This window comes from Oncorhynchus gorbuscha, unplaced genomic scaffold, assembly GCF_021184085.1.
Source record: "Oncorhynchus gorbuscha isolate QuinsamMale2020 ecotype Even-year unplaced genomic scaffold, OgorEven_v1.0 Un_scaffold_2058, whole genome shotgun sequence".
NCBI lineage: Eukaryota > Metazoa > Chordata > Actinopteri > Salmoniformes > Salmonidae > Oncorhynchus > Oncorhynchus gorbuscha.
Genome location: NW_025745039.1, coordinates 65,638 through 85,704, shown reverse-complemented (window position 1 = coordinate 85,704; position 20,067 = coordinate 65,638). Strand labels below are relative to the sequence as shown.

The 20,067-nt window shown below is 49.2% G+C and overlaps 1 protein-coding gene across 1 annotated transcript in view; it reads right to left on the bottom strand.

The window, feature by feature from the left end:
• The window catches only part of LOC124017454 (E3 ubiquitin-protein ligase RNF19A-like), a 37,052-nt gene that overhangs the window by 6,749 nt on the left and 10,236 nt on the right, over nt 1-20,067 (bottom strand). The gene's annotated exons all lie outside the window — the stretch shown is intronic.

The window sequence follows — 20,067 nt, the reverse complement described above, 5'->3', positions numbered from 1 at the left end:
CTCATCTACACCCGTTGTATTCGGGGGACGTGACATCCTCATCTACACCCGTTGTATTCGGGGGACGTGACATCCTCATCTACACCCGTTGTATTCGGGGGACGTGACATCCTCATCTACACCCGTTGTATTCGGGGGACGTGACATCCTCATCTACACCCGTTGTATTCGGGGGACGTGACATCCTCATCTACACCCGTTGTATTCGGGGGACGTGACATCCTCATCTACACCTGTTGTATTCGGGGGACGTGACATCCTCATCTACACCTGTTGTATTCGGGGGACGTGACATCCTCATCTACACCTGTTGTATTCGGGGGACGTGACATCCTCATCTACACCTGTTGTATTCGGGGGACGTGACATCCTCATCTACACCTGTTGTATTCGGGGGACGTGACAAATAAAGCTTTGGTTTGATCATTCATCTAAGACCACCTTCAACTACAGTTATTCAATGAGGGGGGCAGCACTGAGCATCCTCATCTACACCTGTTGTATTGAGGGGGGCAGTGACAAATAAACTTTGGTTTGATCATTCATTCCTATGTGAAGACCAGTAACCCTTCAACTACAGTTATTCAATGAGAGGGGGGCAGCACTGAGCTAGCCTGCAGTACCCTGGTCGGCCTTCAACTAGAGTTATTCAATGAGAGGGGGGCAGCACTGAGCTAGCCTGCAGTACCCTGGTCGGCCTTCAACTAGAGTTATTCAATGAGAGGGGGGCAGCACTGAGCTAGCCTGCAGTACCACGGTCTGCCCTGAACTTTGTGGCTTCAATGAGAGGGGGCAGCACTGAATCCTGCAGTACGTTCTCACCTGTCAACAGAAAGACAAACAGCCTGTCAGAAAGTCTCAGGCTGGACTCAGCTAGCAGGTCATAACATTTAACACCCGTTTAGCGTCTGGCCAGCTAAGACTGTCTGGCCGCTAAGACTGTCTGGCAGAGGCAGGTCTAAGACTGTCTGGCCGCTAAGACTGTCTGGCCGCTAAGACTGTCTGGCCGCTAAGACTGTCTGGCCGCTAAGACTGTCTGGCCGCTAAGACTGTCTGGCCGCTAAGACTGTCTGGCCGCTAAGACTGTCTGGCCGTTAAAGACTGTCTGTTTCACCAGCCACGTTGGCGGGGGGTCAATTGCAAGGCACTACGAATAAAAACAGTCAAAAAATAATGTATGAACACACGTGAGTCAGGTCAGAATGCTGTATCTTTGTCTCACTTTGTGTTTTCAAAGTGTTTCGAGCAGACTTTGTTTCATAGATGCTAATTGCACATAGAAATACAGATCCTAGATCCCCACCTCACACAGCAACGCTGCCTGACAGGGGAGCTGTGCGCAATGAGAGATTCATTTTTGGAGGCGCTGCACACACACACACACACACACACACACACACACACACACACACACACACACACAGGCCTTAAATACGCCAGGGTAGTGGGTTCGATCGCCGGGACCACTCATACGTAGAATGTATGCACACATGACTAAGTCGCTTTGGATAAAAGCGTCTGCTAAATGGCATATATTATTTATTATTATAAATGTTGGTCTAATTTACTGGAAAGTCTACAAGGTGAGAGACTTTGTCCTCGTGTTTCTTGGATATTTACTTTGTTCACAAGTTGTTTTTCCACGTTAGTTCAGTCTGCTGCTTCAACTGATTGTGAACCGACGCCTCAGTCAGTTCCCTAATCTCACACACACACACACACACACACACACACACACACACACACACACACACACACACACACACACACACACACACACACACACACACACACACACACACAGCACAACACTAAGAGCCAGACTGACTGTGTGGACTGTAACAAACAGCAGTAGGATTCAACACTAAGCCTGACCTCGTGGACTGTCCCGTTACCACTAGGCAGCTAAACGTTGTCTCCGATATTTTTATTTAAAGACAAAAAAAAAGTAATTAAATTGAGTAATATACCACATTACTTCTTACTAATACATTTATCCTAACAAACAGCAGTAGGATTCAACACTAAGAGCCAGACTGACTGTGTGGACTGTAACAAACAGCAGTAGGATTCAACACTAAGAGCCAGACTGACTGTGTGGACTAACAGCAGTAGGATTCAACACTAAGAGCCAGACTGACTGTGTGGACTGTAACAAACAGCAGTAGGATTCAACACTAAGAGCCAGACTGACTGTGTGGACTGTAACAAACAGCAGTAGGATTCAACACTAAGAGCCAGACTGACTGTGTGGACTGTAACAAACAGCAGTAGGATTCAACACTAAGAGCCAGACTGACTGTGTGGACTGTAACAAACAGCAGTAGGATTCAACACTAAGAGCCAGACTGACTGTGTGGACTGTAACAAACAGCAGTAGGATTCAACACTAAGAGCCAGACTGACTGTGTGGACTGTAACAAACAGCAGTAGGATTCAACACTAAGAGCCAGACTGACTGTGGACTGTAACAAACAGCAGTAGGATTCAACACTAAGAGCCAGACTGACTGTGTGGACTGTAACAAACAGCAGTAGGATTCAACACTAAGAGCCAGACTGACTGTGTGGACTGTAACAAACAGCAGTAGGATTCAACACTAAGAGCCAGACTGACTGTGACTGGTGTGGACTGTAACAAACAGCAGTAGGATTCAACACTAAGAGCCAGACTGACTGTGTGGACTGTAACAAACAGCAGTAGGATTCAACACTAAGAGCCAGACTGACTGTGTGGACTGTAACAAACAGCAGTAGGATTCAACACTAAGAGCCAGACTGACTGTGTGGACTGTAACAAACAGCAGTAGGATTCAACACTAAGAGCCAGACTGACTGTGTGGACTGTAACAAACAGCAGTAGGATTCAACACTAAGAGCCAGACTGACTGTGTGGACTGTAACAAACAGCAGTAGGATTCAACACTAAGAGCCAGACTGACTGTGTGGACAAACAGCAGTAGGATTCAACACTAAGAGCCAGACTGACTGTGGACTGTAACAAACAGCAGTAGGATTCAACACTAAGAGCCAGACTGACTGTGTGGACTAACAGCAGTAGGATTCAACACTAAGAGCCAGACTGACTGTGTGGACTGTAACAAACAGCAGTAGGATTCAACACTAAGAGCCAGACTGACTGTGTGGACTGTAACAAACAGCAGTAGGATTCAACACTAAGAGCCAGACTGACTGTGTGGACTGTAACAAACAGCAGTAGGATTCAACACTAAGAGCCAGACTGACTGTGGACTGTAACAAACAGCAGTAGGATTCAACACTAAGAGCCAGACTGACTGTGTGGACTGTAACAAACAGCAGTAGGATTCAACACTAAGAGCCAGACTGACTGTGGACTGTAACAAACAGCAGTAGGATTCAACACTAAGAGCCAGACTGACTGTGTGGACTGTAACAAACAGCAGTAGGATTCAACACTAAGAGCCAGACTGACTGTGTGGACTGTAACAAACAGCAGTAGGATTCAACACTAAGAGCCAGACTGACTGTGTGGACTGTAACAAACAGCAGTAGGATTCAACACTAAGAGCCAGACTGACTGTGTGGACTGTAACAAACAGCAGTAGGATTCAACACTAAGAGCCAGACTGACTGTGGACTGTAACAAACAGCAGTAGGATTCAACACTAAGAGCCAGACTGACTGTGTGGACTAACAGCAGTAGGATTCAACACTAAGAGCCAGACTGACTGTGGACTGTAACAAACAGCAGTAGGATTCAACACTAAGAGCCAGACTGACTGTGTGGACTAACAGCAGTAGGATTCAACACTAAGAGCCAGACTGACTGTGTGGACTGTAACAAACAGCAGTAGGATTCAACACTAAGAGCCAGACTGACTGTGTGGACTGTAACAAACAGCAGTAGGATTCAACACTAAGAGCCAGACTGACTGTGTGGACTGTAACAAACAGCAGTAGGATTCAACACTAAGAGCCAGACTGACTGTGGGACTGTAACAAACAGCAGTAGGATTCAACACTAAGAGCCAGACTGACTGTGGGACTGTAACAAACAGCAGTAGGATTCAACACTAAGAGCCAGACTGACTGTGTGGACTAACAAACAGCAGTAGGATTCAACACTAAGAGCCAGACTGACTGTGTGGACTGTAACAAACAGCAGTAGGATTCAACACTAAGAGCCAGACTGACTGTGTGGACTGTAACAAACAGCAGTAGGATTCAACACTAAGAGCCAGACTGACTGTGGACTGTAACAAACAGCAGTAGGATTCAACACTAAGAGCCAGACTGACTGTGTGGACTGTAACAAACAGCAGTAGGATTCAACACTAAGAGCCAGACTGACTGTGTGGACTAACAGCAGTAGGATTCAACACTAAGAGCCAGACTGACTGTGTGGACTAACAGCAGTAGGATTCAACACTAAGAGCCAGACTGACTGTGTGGACTGTAACAAACAGCAGTAGGATTCAACACTAAGAGCCAGACTGACTGTGTGGACTGTAACAAACAGCAGTAGGATTCAACACTAAGAGCCAGACTGACTGTGTGGACTGTAACAAACAGCAGTAGGATTCAACACTAAGAGCCAGACTGACTGTGTGGACTGTAACAAACAGCAGTAGGATTCAACACTAAGAGCCAGACTGACTGTGTGGACTGTAACAAACAGCAGTAGGATTCAACACTAAGAGCCAGACTGACTGTGTGGACTGTAACAAACAGCAGTATTCAACACTAGGATTCAACACTAAGAGCCAGACTGACTGTGTGGACTGTAACAAACAGCAGTAGGATTCAACACTTAGAGCCAGACTGACTGTGTGGACTGTAACAAACAGCAGTAGGATTCAACACTAAGAGCCAGACTGACTGTGTGGACTGTAAACAAACAGCAGTAGGATTCAACACTAAGAGCCAGACTGACTGTGTGGACTGTAACAAACAGCAGTAGGATTCAACACTAAGAGCCAGACTGACTGTGTGGACTAACAGCAGTAGGATTCAACACTAAGAGCCAGACTGACTGTGTGGACTGTAACAAACAGCAGTAGGATTCAACACTAAGAGCCAGACTGACTGTGTGGACTGTAACAGAGCAGTAGGATTCAACACTAAGAGCCAGACTGACTGTGTGGACTGTAACAAACAGCAGTAGGATTCAACACTAAGAGCCAGACTGACTGTGTGGACTGTAACAAACAGCAGTAGAATTCAACACTAAGAGCCAGACTGACTGTGTGGACTGTAACAAACAGCAGTAGGATTCAACACTTAGAGCCAGACTGACTGTGTGGACTGTAACAAACAGCAGTAGGATTCAACACTAAGAGCCAGACTGACTGGAGGACAAACAGCAGTAGGATTCAACACTAAGAGCCAGACTGACTGTGTGGACTGTAACAAACAGACAGTAGGATTCAAGACTGGGAGCCAGACTGACTGTGACTGAACAAACAGCAGTAGGATTCAACACTAAGAGCCAGACTGACTGTGTGGACTGTAACAAACAGCAGTAGGATTCAACACTAAGAGCCAGACTGACTGTGTGGACTGTAACAAACAGCAGTAGGATTCAACACTAAGAGCCAGACTGACTGTGTGGACTGTAACAAACAGCAGAGGATTCAACACTAAGAGCCAGATGAGAGACTGCTGAGGAACTAAAGTTCCAAAGAGAAATGTGGGAACTGCAACAACTAACAGAGCAGTCTGAAAACAGCCAAGTAGACTGAAGGAGGACTGAACTGGGAACTAAGCCAGACCAACGGCTATAGAAGACAGAGGAGAGAGACTGGGGGAACTAGAGAGACCAACAGCTATAGAGAGAGAGAGACTGGGGGAACTAGAGAGACCAACAGCTATAGAGACAGAGGAGAGAGACTGGGGGAACTAGAGAGACCAACAGCTATAGAGACAGAGAGAGACTGGGGGAACTATAGAGACCAACGGCTATAAAGACAGAGGAGAGAGACTGGGGGAACTAGAGAGACCAACAGACTATAAAGACAGAGGAGAGACTGGGGGAACTAGAGAGACCAACAGCTATAGAGACAGAGGAGAGACTGGGGGAACTATAGAGACAGAGGAGAGAGACTGGGGGAACTAGAGAGACCAACGGCTATAAAGAGAGAGGAGAGAGACTGGGGGAACTAGAGAGACCAACAGCTATAGAGACAGAGGAGAGACTGGAGGAACTATAGAGACCAACAGCTATAGAGACAGAGGAGAGAGACTGGGGGATCTAGAGAGACCAACAGCTATAGAGACAGAGGAGAGAGACTGGAGGAACTAGAGAGACCAACAGCTATAGAGACAGAGGAGAGACTGGGGGAACTAGAGAGACCAACAGCTATAGAGACAGAGGAGAGAGACTGGGGGAACTAGAGAGACCAACAGCTATAGAGACAGAGGAGAGAGACTGGAGGAACTAGAGAGACCAACAGCTATAGAGACAGAGGAGAGAGTCTGGAGGAACTAGAGAGACCAACAGCTATAGAGACAGAGGAGAGAGACTGGAGGAACTAGAGAGACCAACAGCTATAGAGACAGAGGAGAGAGACTGGAGGAACTAGAGAGACCAACAGCTATAGAGACAGAGGAGAGAGACTGGAGGAACTAGAGAGACCAACAGCTATAGAGACAGAGGAGAGAGACTGGAGGAACTAGAGAGACCAACAGCTATAGAGACAGAGGAGAGAGACTGGGGGAACTATAGAGACAGAGGAGAGAGACTGGAGGAACTAGAGAGACCAACAGCTATAGAGACAGAGGAGAGAGACTGGGGGAACTAGAGAGACCAACAGCTATAGAGACAGAGGAGAGAGACTGGGGGAACTAGAGAGACCAACAGCTATAGAGACAGAGGAGAGAGACTGGGGGAACTATAGAGACAGAGGAGAGACTGGGGGAACTAGAGAGACCAACGGCTATAAAGAGAGAGGAGAGAGACTGGGGGAACTAGAGAGACCAACAGCTATAGAGACAGAGGAGAGAGACTGGAGGAACTAGAGAGACCAACAGCTATAGAGACAGAGGAGAGACTGGGGGAACTAGAGAGACCAACAGCTATAGAGACAGAGGAGAGACTGGGGGAACTAGAGAGACCAACAGCTATAGAGACAGAGGGGAGAGACTGGGGGAACTATAGAGACCAACAGCTATAGAGACAGAAGAGACTGGGGGAACTAGAGAGACCAACAGCTATAGAGACAGAGGAGAGACTGACTGGAGGAACTATAGAGACAGAGGAGAGACTGGGGAACTAGAGAGACAGAGGAGAGACTGGGAACTAGAGAGACCAACGACTATAAAGAGAGAGGAGAGAGACTGGAGGAACTATAGAGACAGAGGAGAGAGACTGGGGGAACTAGAGAGACCAACAGCTATAGAGACAGAGGAGAGACTGGGGGAACTATAGAGACAGAGGAGAGAGACTGGGGAACTAAAGAGACAGAGGAGAGACTGGGGGAACTATAGAGACCAACGGCTATAAAGAGAGAGGAGAGAGACTGGGGGAACTAGAGAGACCAATGACTATAAAGACAGAGGAGAGAGACTGGGGGAACTATAGAGACTGAGGAGACAGACTGGAGGAACTATAAAGACAGAGGAGAGAGACTGGGGGAACTAGAGAGACCAACAGCTATAGAGACAGAGGAGAGAGACTGGGGAACTAGAGAGACAACAGCTATAGAGACAGAGGAGAGAGACTGGGGGAACTAGAGAGACCAACAGCTATAGAGACAGAGGAGAGAGACTGGGGGAACTAGAGAGACCAACAGCTATAGAGACAGAGGAGAGACTGGGGGAACTATAGAGACAGAGGAGAGACTGGGGGAACTAGAGAGACCAACGGCTATAAAGAGAGAGGAGAGAGACTGGGGGAACTAGGAACCAACAGCTATAGAGACAGAGGAGAGAGACTGGAGGAACTAGAGAGACCAACAGCTATAGAGACAGAGGAGAGAGACTGGGGGAACTAGAGAGACCAACAGCTATAGAGACAGAGGAGAGACTGGGGGAACTAGAGAGACCAACAGCTATAGAGACAGAGGGGAGAGACTGGGGGAACTATAGAGACCAACAGCTATAGAGACAGGAGAGACTGGGGGAACTATAGAGACCAACGACTATAAAGACAGAGGAGAGAGACTGGAGGAACTATAGAGACAGAGAGACTGGAGGAACTTTTGAGACAGAGGAGAGAGACTGGGGGAACTATAGAGACAGAGGAGAGAGACTGGGGGAACTATAGAGACAGAGGAGAGAGACTGGAGGAACTATAGAGACAGAGAGACTGGAGGAACTATAGAGACTGAGGAGACAGACTGGAGGAACTATAGAGACTGGAGGAACTATAGAGACAGGGGAGAGAGACTGGGGGAACTATAGAGACAGAGGAGAGAGACTGGAGGAACTATAGAGACAGAGGAGAGAGACTGGAGGAACTATAGAGACAGAGGAGAGAGACTGGAGGAACTATAGAGACAGAGGAGAGAGACTGGAGGAACTATAGAGACAGAGGAGACAGACTGGAGGAACTATAGAGACAGAGGAGAGAGACTGGAGGAACTATAGAGACAGAGGAGAGAGACTGGAGGAACTATAGAGACAGCATCACGCTAAAAATGTAATAGACTAGGAGAACTAGGCCAAGCCTGCAGCATCACACTGATGAACTATAGAGCCAGAGCCTGCAGCATCACACTGATGTAATATATAGAGACAGGCCAGCCTGCAGCATCATGCTGACAATGTAATATATAGGAGCCAGGCCAGCTGCAAGCATCACGCTGATGTAATATATAGAGCCAGGTCAGCCTGCAGCATCATGACTGATGTAACTATAGAGCCAGGTCAGCATCACACTGATGTCAACTATAGGAGCCAGGCCAGCCTGCATCATCACACTGATGTAATATATAGGAGCCAGGCCAGCCTGCAGCATCACACTGATGTAATATATAGGAGCCAGGCCAGCCTGCAGCATCACACTGATGTAATATATAGGAGCCAGGCCAGCCTGCAGCATCACCCTGATGTAATATATAGGAGACAGAGGCCAGCCTGCAGCATCACCCTGATGTAATATATAGGAGCCAGGCCAGCCTGCAGCATCACACTGATGTAATATATAGAGCCAGGCCAGCCTGCAGCATCACACTGATGTAATATATAGGAGCCAGGCCAGCCTGCAGCATCACACTGACAATGTAATATATAGGAGCCGGGCCAGCCTGCAGCATCACACTGATGTAATATATAGGAACCAGGTCAGCCTGCAGCATCATGCTGACGATGTAATATATAGGAGCCAGGCCAGCCTGCAGCATCATGCTGACGATGTAATATATAGGAGCCAGGCCAGCCTGCAGCATCATGCTGACGATGTAATATATAGGAGCCAGGCCAGCCTGCAGCATCACACTGATGTCATAATATAGGAGCCAGGCCAGCCTGCAGCATCACACTGATGTAATATATAGGAGCCAGGCCAGCCTGCAGCATCACACTGATGTAATATATAGGAGCCAGGCCAGCCTGCAGCATCACACTGACGATGTAATATATAGGAGCCAGGCCAGCCTGCAGCATCACGCTGATGTAATATATAGGAGCCAGGCCAGCCTGCAGCATCACACTGATGTAATATATAGGAGCCAGGCCAGCCTGCAGCATCACACTGATGTAATATATAGGAGCCAGGCCAGCCTGCAGCATCACACTGATGTAATATATAGGAGCCAGGCCAGCCTGCAGCATCACACTGATGTAATATATAGGAGCCAGGCCAGCCTGCAGCATCACACTGATGTAATATATAGGAGCCAGGCCAGCCTGCAGCATCACACTGATGTAATATATAGGAGCCAGGCCAGCCTGCAGCATCACACTGATGTAATATATAGGAGCCAGGCCAGCCTGCAGCATCACACTGATGTAATATATAGGAGCCAGGCCAGCCTGCAGCATCACACTGATGTAATATATAGGAGCCAGGCCAGCCTGCAGCATCACACTGATGTAATATATAGGAGCCAGGCCAGCCTGCAGCATCACACTGATGTAATATATAGGAGCCAGGGCCAGCCTGCAGCATCACACTGATGTAATATATAGGAGCCAGGCCAGCCTGCAGCATCACACTGATGTAATATATAGGAGCCAGGCCAGCCTGCAGCATCACACTGATGTAATATATAGGAGCCAGGCCAGCCTGCAGCATCACACTGATGTAATATATAGGAGCCAGGCCAGCCTGCAGCATCACACTGATGAATAATATAGGAGCCAGGCCAGCCTGCAGCATCACGCTGAGATGTAATATATAGGAGCCAGGGCCAGCCTGCAGCATCACACTGACGATGTAATATATAGGAGCCAGGCCAGCCTGCAGCATCACACTGATGTAATATATAGGAGCCAGGCCAGCCTGCAGCATCACACTGATGTAATATATAGGAGCCAGGCCAGCCTGCAGCATCACACTGATGTAATATATAGGAGCCAGGCCAGCCTGCAGCATCACACTGATGTAATATATAGGAGCCAGGCCAGCCTGCAGCATCACACTGATGTAATATATAGGAGCCAGGCCAGCCTGCAGCATCACACTGATGTAATATATAGGAGCCAGGCCAGCCTGCAGCATCACACTGATGTAATATATAGGAGCCAGGCCAGCCTGCAGCATCACACTGATATAATACATAGGAGCCAGGCCAGCCTGCAGCATCACACTGATGTAATATATAGGAGCCAGGCCAGCCTGCAGCATCACACTGATGTAATATATAGGAGCCAGGCCAGCCTGCAGCATCACACTGATGTAATATATAGGAGCCAGGCCAGCCTGCAGCATCACACTGATGTAATATATAGGAGCCAGGCCAGCCTGCAGCATCACACTGATGTAATATATAGGAGCCAGGCCAGCCTGCAGCATCACACTGATGTAATATATAGGAGCCAGGCCAGCCTGCAGCATCACACTGATGTAATATATAGGAGCCAGGCCAGCCTGCAGCATCACACTGATGTAATATATAGGAGCCGGGTCAGCCTGCAGCATCACATTGATGTAATATATAGGAGCCGGGCCAGCCTGCAGCATCACACTGATGTAATATATAGGAGCCGGGCCAGCCTGCAGCATCACACTGATGTAATATATAGGAGCCGGGCCAGCCTGCAGCAACACGCTGACGATGTAATATATAGGAGCCGGGCCAGCCTGCAGCATCACACTGATGTAATATATAGGAGCCGGGCCAGCCTGCAGCATCACACTGATGTAATATATAGGAGCCAGGCCAGCCTGCAGCATCACATTGATGTAATATATAGGAGCCGGGTCAGCCTGCAGCATCACATTGATGTAATATATAGGAGCCGGGCCAGCCTGCAGCATCACACTGATGTAATATATAGGAGCCAGGCCAGCCTGCAGCATCACGCTGATGTAATAATATAGGAGCCAGGCCAGCCTGCAGCATCACGCTGATGTAATAATATAGGAGCCAGGCCAGCCTGCAGCATCATGCTGATGTAATATATAGGAGCCAGGCCAGCCTGCAGCATCATGCTGATGTAATATATAGGAGCCGGGCCAGCCTGCAGCATCATGCTGATGTAATATATAGGAGCCAGGCCAGCCTGCAGCATCATGCTGATGTAATATATAGGAGCCAGGCCAAGCCTGCAGCATCATGCTGACGATGTAATATATAGGAGCCGGGCCAGCCTGCAGCATCATGCTGATGTAATATATAGGAGCCAGGCCAGCCTGCAGCATCACACTGATGTAATATATAGGAGCCAGGCCAGCCTGCAGCATCATGCTGATGTAATATATAGGAGCCAGGCCAGCCTGCAGCATCATGCTGATGTAATATATAGGAGCCAGGCCAGCCTGCAGCATCACGCTGATGTAATATATAGGAGCCAGGCCAGCCTGCAGCATCACACTGATGTAATATATAGGAGCCAGGCCAAGCCTGCAGCATCACGCTGATGTAATATATAGGAGCCAGGCCAGCCTGCAGCATCACACTGATGTAATATATAGGAGCCGGGCCAGCCTGCAGCATCACACTGACGATGTAATATATAGGAGCCGGGCCAGCCTGCAGCATCACGCTGATGTAATATATAGGAGCCAGGCCAGCCTGCAGCATCACGCTGATGTAATATATAGGAGCCAGGCCAGCCTGCAGCATCACACTGATGTAATATATAGGAGCCAGGCCAGCCTGCAGCATCACACTGATGTAATATATAGGAGCCAGGCCAGCCTGCAGCATCATGCTGATGTAATATATAGGAGCCAGGCCAGCCTGCAGCATCACGCTGATGTAATATATAGGAGCCAGGCCAGCCTGCAGCATCACACTGATGTAATATATAGGAGCCAGGCCAGCCTGCAGCATCACACTGATGTAATATATAGGGCGGTAGGTAGCTTAGCGGATAAGAGCGTTGGGCCAGTAACCAAAAGGTTGCTGGTTCGAATCCAGAGCAAATATATCGATGTGCCCTTGAGCAAGGCACTTCACCCTAATTGCTTCTTGTACACCTCTGGATAAGAGCATCTGCTCAATGACCACAACAACAAAATGTAATTGTCATGTGATTTAGAGACAGTAGGCTAATGGAAGGACCATCTCACACCACTGAGTGAGGCCTCTCTCCTTCCTCTCCTCTCCAGTAGGCTAATGGAAGGACCATCTCACACCACTGAGTGAGGTCTCTCTCTCCTTCCTCTCCTCTCCAGTAGGCTAATGGAAGGACCATCTCACACCACTGAGTGAGGTCTCTCTCTCCTTCCTCTCCTCTTCAGTAGGCTAATGGAAGGACCATCTCACACCACTGAGTGAGGCCTCTCTCCTTCCTCTCCTCTCCAGTAGGCTAATGGAAGGACCATCTCACACCACTGAGTGAGGCCTCGTCTCTCCTTCCTCTCCTCTCCAGTAGGCTAATGGAAGGACCATCTCACACCACTGAGAGAGGCCTCGTCTCTCCTTCCTCTCCTCTCCAGTAGGCTAATGGAAGGACCATCTCACACCACTGAGAGAGGCCTCGTCTCTCCTTCCTCTCCTCTCCAGCAGGTCAATGACAGAGAGACAGCAGCCACAGCTCCAGCCGAAGTCCATTCTTACTCAGTCAGCAGGTTTAGGTGGGGGGGGGGATGTGTGTTTAAAAAGGCCTGACAGAACTGTCTCATGTTAATAACATTATGAAGCTTGTGTGAGACAGGGAGGGTTGAGTGTGGGGGTTTGGTCCATAAGAAGACAGGGAGGGTTGAGTGTGGAGGGTTTGACCCATAGGGAGACAGGGAGGGTTGAGTGTGGGGGTTTGGACCATAGGGAGACAGGGGGGTTGAGTGTGGAGGGTTTGGTCCATAAGAAGACAGGGAGGGTTGAGTGTGGGGGTTTGGTCCATAGGAAGGGTTGAGTGTGGGTGGTTTGGTCCATAAGAAGACAGGGGGTTGAGTGTGTGGGGGGGGGGGTTGGTCCATAGGGAGGGTTGAGTGTGGGGGTTTGGTCCATAGGGGGAGGGTTGAGTGTGGGGGGTTGGACCATAGGGAGACAGGGAGGGTTGAGTGTGGAGGGTTTGGACCATAGGGAGACAGGGGGGTTGAGTGTGGGGGGGGGGGGGTTGGTCCATAGGGAGGGTTGAGTGTGGGGGTTTGGTCCATAGGGAGACAGGGAGGGTTGAGTGTGGGGGTTTGGTCCATAAGAAGACAGGGAGGGTTGAGTGTGGAGGGTTTGACCCATAGGGAGACAGGGAGGGTTGAGTGTGGAGGGTTTGGTCCATAAGAAGACAGGGAGGGTTGAGTGTGGGGGTTTGGTCCATAGGGAGACAGGGAGGGTTGAGTATGGGGGTTTGGACCATAGGGAGACAGGGAGGGTTGAGTGTGGGGGGTTTGGTCCATAGGGAGGGTTGAGTGTGGGGGGTTTGGTCCATAGGGAGACAGGGAGGGTTGAGTGTGGGGAGGTTTGGCCCATAGGGAGGGTTGAGTGTGGGGGGTTTGGCCCATAGGGAGGGTTGAGTGTGGGGGGGGGTTGGCCCATAGGGAGACAGGGAGGTTTGAGTGTGGGGGGCTTGGTCCATAGGGAGACAGGGAGGGTGGAGTATGGGGGGGGGGGTTTGGCCCATAGGGAGACAGGGAGGGTGGAGTGTGGGGGGGGTTGGCCCATAGGGAGGTTTGAGTGTGGGGGTGTGGTCCATAGTGAGACAGGGAGAATTGAGTGTGGGGGGTTTGGCCCATAGTGAGACAGGGAGGGTTGAGTGTGGGGGGTTGGTCCATAGGGAGGTTTGAGTGTGGGGGGTTGGTCCATAGGGAGACAGGGAGGGTTTGAGTGTGGGGGTTTGGCCCATAGGGAGACAGGGAGGGTTTAGTGTGGGGGTTTGGCCCATAGTGAGACAGGGAGGTTAAGTGTGGGGGTTTGGTCCATAGGGAGGGTTGAGTGTGGGGGGTTTGGTCCATAGGGAGACACGGAGGGTTGAGTGTGGGGGGTTTGGCCCATAGGGAGACACGGAGGGTTGAGTGTGGGGGTTTGGCCCATAGGGAGACAGGGAGGGTTGAGTGTGGGGGTTTGGTCCATAGGGAGGGTTGAGTGTGGGGGTTTGGCCCATAGTGAGACAGGGAGGGTTGAGTGTGGGGGTTTGGTCCATAGGGAGGGTTGAGTGTGGGGGGTTTGGCCCATAGTGAGACAGGGAGGGTTGAGTGTGGGGGTTTGGTCCATAGGGAGACAGGGAGGGTTGAGTGTGGGGGTTTGGCCCATAGTGAGACAGGGAGGGTTGAGTGTGGGGGTTTGGTCCATAGGGAGGGTTGAGTGTGGGGGTTTGGTCCATAGGGAGGGTTGAGTGTGGGGGGTTTGGTCCATAGGGAGGGTTGAGTGTGGGGGTTTGGTCCATAGGGAGGGTTGAGTGTGGGGGGTTTGGTCCATAGGGAGGGTTGAGTGTGGGGGGTTTGGTCCATAGGGAGGGTTGAGTGTGGGGGTTTGGTCCATAGGGAGGGTTGAGTGTGGGGGTTTGGTCCATAGGGAGGGTTGAGTGTGGGGGGTTTGGTCCATAGGGAGGGTTGAGTGTGGGGGGTTTGGTCCATAGGGAGGGTTGAGTGTGGGGGTTTGGTCCATAGGGAGGGTTGAGTGTGGGGGTTTGGTCCATAGGGAGGGTTGAGTGTGGGGGTTTGGTCCATAGGGAGGTTTGAGTGTGGGGGTGTGGCCCATAGTGAGACAGGGAGGGTTGCGTGTGGGGGGTTTGGTCCATAGGGAGGGTTGAGTGTGGGGGTTTAGTCCATAGGTGGGGGTTTGGTCCATAGGGAGGTTAGAGTGTGGGGGTTTGGTCCATAGGGATGGTTGAGTGTGGGGGTTTGGCCCATAGGGAGGCTTGAGTGTGGGGGTTTGGCCCATAGGGAGGCAGGAGGGTTGAGTGTGGGGGTTTGGTCCATAGTGAGGGTTGAGTGTGGGGGTTTGGCCCATAGGGAGACAGGGAGGATTGAGTGTGGGGGTTTGGTCCATAGGGAGGTTTGAGTGTGGGGGTGTGGCCCATAGTGAGACAGGGAGGGTTGCGTGTGGGGGTTTGGCCCATAGGGAGTGTTGAGTGTGGGGGTTTGGTCCATAGAGAGGGTTGAGTGTGGGGGTTTGGTCCATAGGGAGGGTTGGGAGTGTGGGGGTTTGGCCCATAGGGAGGCTTGAGTGTGGGGGTTTGGCCCATAGGGAGACAGGAAGGGTTGAGTGTGGGGGTTTGGTCCATAGTGAGGGTTGAGTGTGGGGGTTTGGCCCATAGGGAGACAGGGAGGGTTGAGTGTGGGGGTTTGGTCCATAGGGAGGTTTGAGTGTGGGGGGTGTGGCCCATGGTGAGACAGGGAGGGTTGCGTGTGGGGGGTTTGGCCCATAGGGAGTGTTGAGTGTGGGGGGTTTGGTCCATAGGGAGGCTTGAGTGTGGGGGTTTGGTCCATAGGGAGGGTTGTGTGTGGGGGGTTTGGTCCATAGGGAGGGTTGAGTGTGGGGGTTTGGCCCATAAGGAGACAGGGAGATTGAGTGTGGGGGTTTGGTCCATAGGGAGACAGGGAGGGTTGAGTGTGGGGGGTTTGGCCCATAGTGAGACAGGGAGGGTTTTGTGTTTGGGTTTGGCCCATAGTGGAGCCAGTCGCTCTCCTGCTCCAGCCCTCTACTCTTGACTCACAGCCCCACCCAGCCCAGCTGGAACCATTGGCCCCCGCCCTCCCAGAGCTGAGTGTGTTTTCCTCTCAGTCAGTCCCTCTACTCTTGACTCAAAGTTCAGCTGGAACCATTGGCCCCCTCCCTCCCAGAGCTGGCTACTCCAATATGTGTATGTTCTCCTCTCAGTCCCTCTCCACAGGCTGGACTCTGGACTGACGTTCCCAAATCCCCTCTGACCAGCAGCGCGTTCAACTGCACGGTGTAACAGGCCAGTAGTACAGAACAGTCTCACTACAGAGCTGCACGGTGTAACAGGCCAGTAGTACAGAACAGTCTCACTACAGAGCTGCACGGTGTAACAGGCCAGTAGTACAGAACAGTCTCACTACAGAGCTGCACGGTGTAACAGGCCAGTAGTACAGAACAGTCTCACTACAGAGCTGCACGGTGTAACAGGACAGTAGTACAGAACAGTCTCACTACAGAGCTGCACGGTGTAACAGGCCAGTAGTACAGAACAGTCTCACTACAGAGCTGCACGGTGTAACAGGCCAGTAGTACAGAACAGTCTCACACTACAGAGCTGCACGGTGTAACAGGACAGTAGTACAGAACAGTCTCACTACAGAGCTGCACGGTGTAACAGGCCAGTAGTACAGAACAGTCTCTGAGCTGCAACAGCCAGTAGTACAGAACAGTCTCACTACAGAGCTGCAGCCAACAGGCCAGTAGTACAGAACAGTCTCACACTACAGAGCTGCACGGTGTAACAGGCCAGTAGTACAGAACAGTCTCACACTACAGAGCTGCACGGTGTAACAGACCAGTAGTACAGAACAGTCTCACACTACAGAGCTGCACGGTGTAACAGACCAGTAGTACAGAACAGTCTCACACTACAGAGCTGCACGGTGTAACAGGCCAGTAGTACAGAACAGTCTCACTGAGCTGCAACAGGCCAGTAGTACAGAACAGTCTCACCACAGAGCTGCACGGTGTAACAGGCCAGTAGTACAGAACAGTCTCACTACAGAGCTGCACGGTGTAACAGGCCAGTAGTACAGAACAGTCTCAACAGAGCTGCAGCAGGCCAGTAGCCAGTCTCACTACAGAGCTGCCTGTAACAGGCCAGTAGTACAGAACAGTCTCAAGCTGCAGCCTGAGCCAGCCACCAAGCAGCCTGAGCCAGCCACCAAGCAGCCTGAGCCAGCCACCAAGCAGCCTGAGCCAGCCACCAAGCAGCCTGAGCCAGCCACCAAGCAGCCTGAGCCAGCCACCAAGCAGCCTGAGCCAGCCACCAAGCAGCCTGAGCCAGCCACCAAGCAGCCTGAGCCAGCCACCAAGCAGCCTGAGCCAGCCACCAAGCAGCCTGAGCCAGCCACCAACCAGCCTGCCAGTCACCAACCAGCCTGAGCCAGTCACCAACCAGCCTGAGCCAGCCACCAAGCAGCCTGAGCCAGCCACCAAGCAGCCTGAGCCAGCCACCAAGCAGCCTGAGCCAGACACCAAGCAGCCTGAGCCAGCCACCAAGCAGCCTGAGCCAGACCACCAGCCAGCCTGCATCCTGAGCCAGACACCAAGCAGCCTGAGCCAGCCTGAGCCAGCCACCAACCAGCCTGAGCCAGACACCATGCATCCTGAGCCAGACACCATGCATCCTGGCCAGACACCATGCATCCTGGGCCAGACACCAAGCAGCCTGAGCCAGCCACCAACCAGCCTGGGCCAGACACCAAGCTTATTGATATGAAGTGTCATAACACCCCTAAAACTATCCTCATTGATCCTTATTGATATGAAGTGTCATAAGACCCCTGATATGAAGTGTCATAACACCCCTAAAACTATCCTCATTGATCCTTATTGATATGAAGTGTCATAACACCCTAAAACTATCCTTATTGATCCTTATTGATATGAAGTGTCATAACACCCCTAAAACTATCCTTATTGATATGAAGTGTCATAAGACCCCTAAAACTATCCTTATTGATCCTTATTGATATGAAGTGTCATAACACCCCTAAAACTATCCTTATTGATCCTTATTGATATGAAGTGTCATAACACCCCTAAAACTATCCTTATTGATATGAAGTGTCATAAGACCCCTAAAACTATCCTTATTGATATGAAGTGTCATAACACCCCTAAAACTATCCTTATTGATATGAAGTGTCATAAGACCCCTAAAACTATCCTTATTGATATGAAGTGTCATAAGACCCCTAAAACTATCCTTATTGATATGAAGTGTCATAACACCCTAAAACTATCCTTATTGATCCTTATTGATATGAAGTGTCATAACACCCCTAAAACTATCCTTATTGATCCTTATTGATATGAAGTGTCATAAGACCCCTAAAACTATCCTTATTGATCCTTATTGACATGAAGTGTCATAACACCCCTAAAACTATCCTTATTGATCCTTATTGATATGAAGTGTCATAACACCCCTAAAACTATCCTTATTGATATGAAGTGTCATAACACCCCTAAAACTATCCTTATTGATCCTTATTGATATGAAGTGTCATAAGACCCCTAAAACTATCCTTATTGATCCTTATTGATATGAAGTGTCATAACACCCCTAAAACTATCCTTATTGATATGAAGTGTCATAACACCCCTAAAACTATCCTTATTGATCCTTATTGATATGAAGGTCATAAGACCCCTAAAACTATCCTTATTGATCTTATTGATATGAAGTGTCAAACACCCCTAAAAATCCTTATTGATCCTTATTGAGAAGTGTCATAACACCCCTAAAACACCTTATTGATTTAATATGAAGTGTCATAACACCCCTAAAACTATCCTTATTGATTGAATCTAACACCCTAAAACTTCCTTATTGATATGAAGTGTCATAACACCCCTAAAACTATCCTTATTGATCCTTATTGATATGAAGTGTCATAACACCCCTAAAACTATCCTTATTGATATGAAGTGTCATAACACCCCTAAAACTATCCTTATTGATCCTTATTGATATGAAGTGTATTGAAAGAGTCTCAAAAATAAAATAATGCTTAACTGTCTCAAAAAACCTTATAAAAGTCCACAAATAAAACAAAGCCATCTTCCACAATGTTCTCATTGTCGTCTATCAAGTCCAATACTAGTCTAATATTATGACATATGTGTCTGCCCTTCATAAAACCAGACTGGGTTTCATCAATGATTTGGTCAAGACCTTTTTGAAAAAAGTCTTTCTGCAAAGACGGATACTAGCAGCTTTCCATCACTGTTCAGTAACGTGATTTGGTCTCCAACTGTCTGACATCACAGGGTCTTTGTTTGGTTTGGGTATTACAGAAATGAGGCCTTGTTGTCATTGAAACAGGCAGGACCCATAAATCGACTGCCTCTTTAAAAACATTATAACAATATCCTTCTGAAAATATTTATAGACTGACACTGATAATGCCGTCATTCCCCGGAGATTTGTTCTCTTTTCACTTAAAAATCACTAGACTTTTGGAAGTCTATGAATTTTACATAGTCTTTGACAAGAGTCAGGACAGGCAGATATGTCACTAGTAGGACAGGCATTACTGGGATAAAGGCTACCATAGAATTCTGAAACAAGTTTTGAAATATCTTTGGGGTTTTCATTTTCCTTGTCATCTTATGAATAGATGGAAATTCTGAACTTCTCTAAAATTGTAACGGTTGTGTTTTTTCACCACCTTCCTCCAACCATCTCCTTCTGCTCTCTCTTCATACATTCTGTCCATTTCTAGTTGTAAAGAGAATAACAGACCCTCCATCTCCTTCTGCTCTCTCTTCATACATTCTGTCCATTTCTAGTTGTAAAGAGAATAACAGACCCTCCAACCATCTCCTTCTGCTCTCTCTTCATACATTCTGTCCATTTCTAGTTGTAGAGA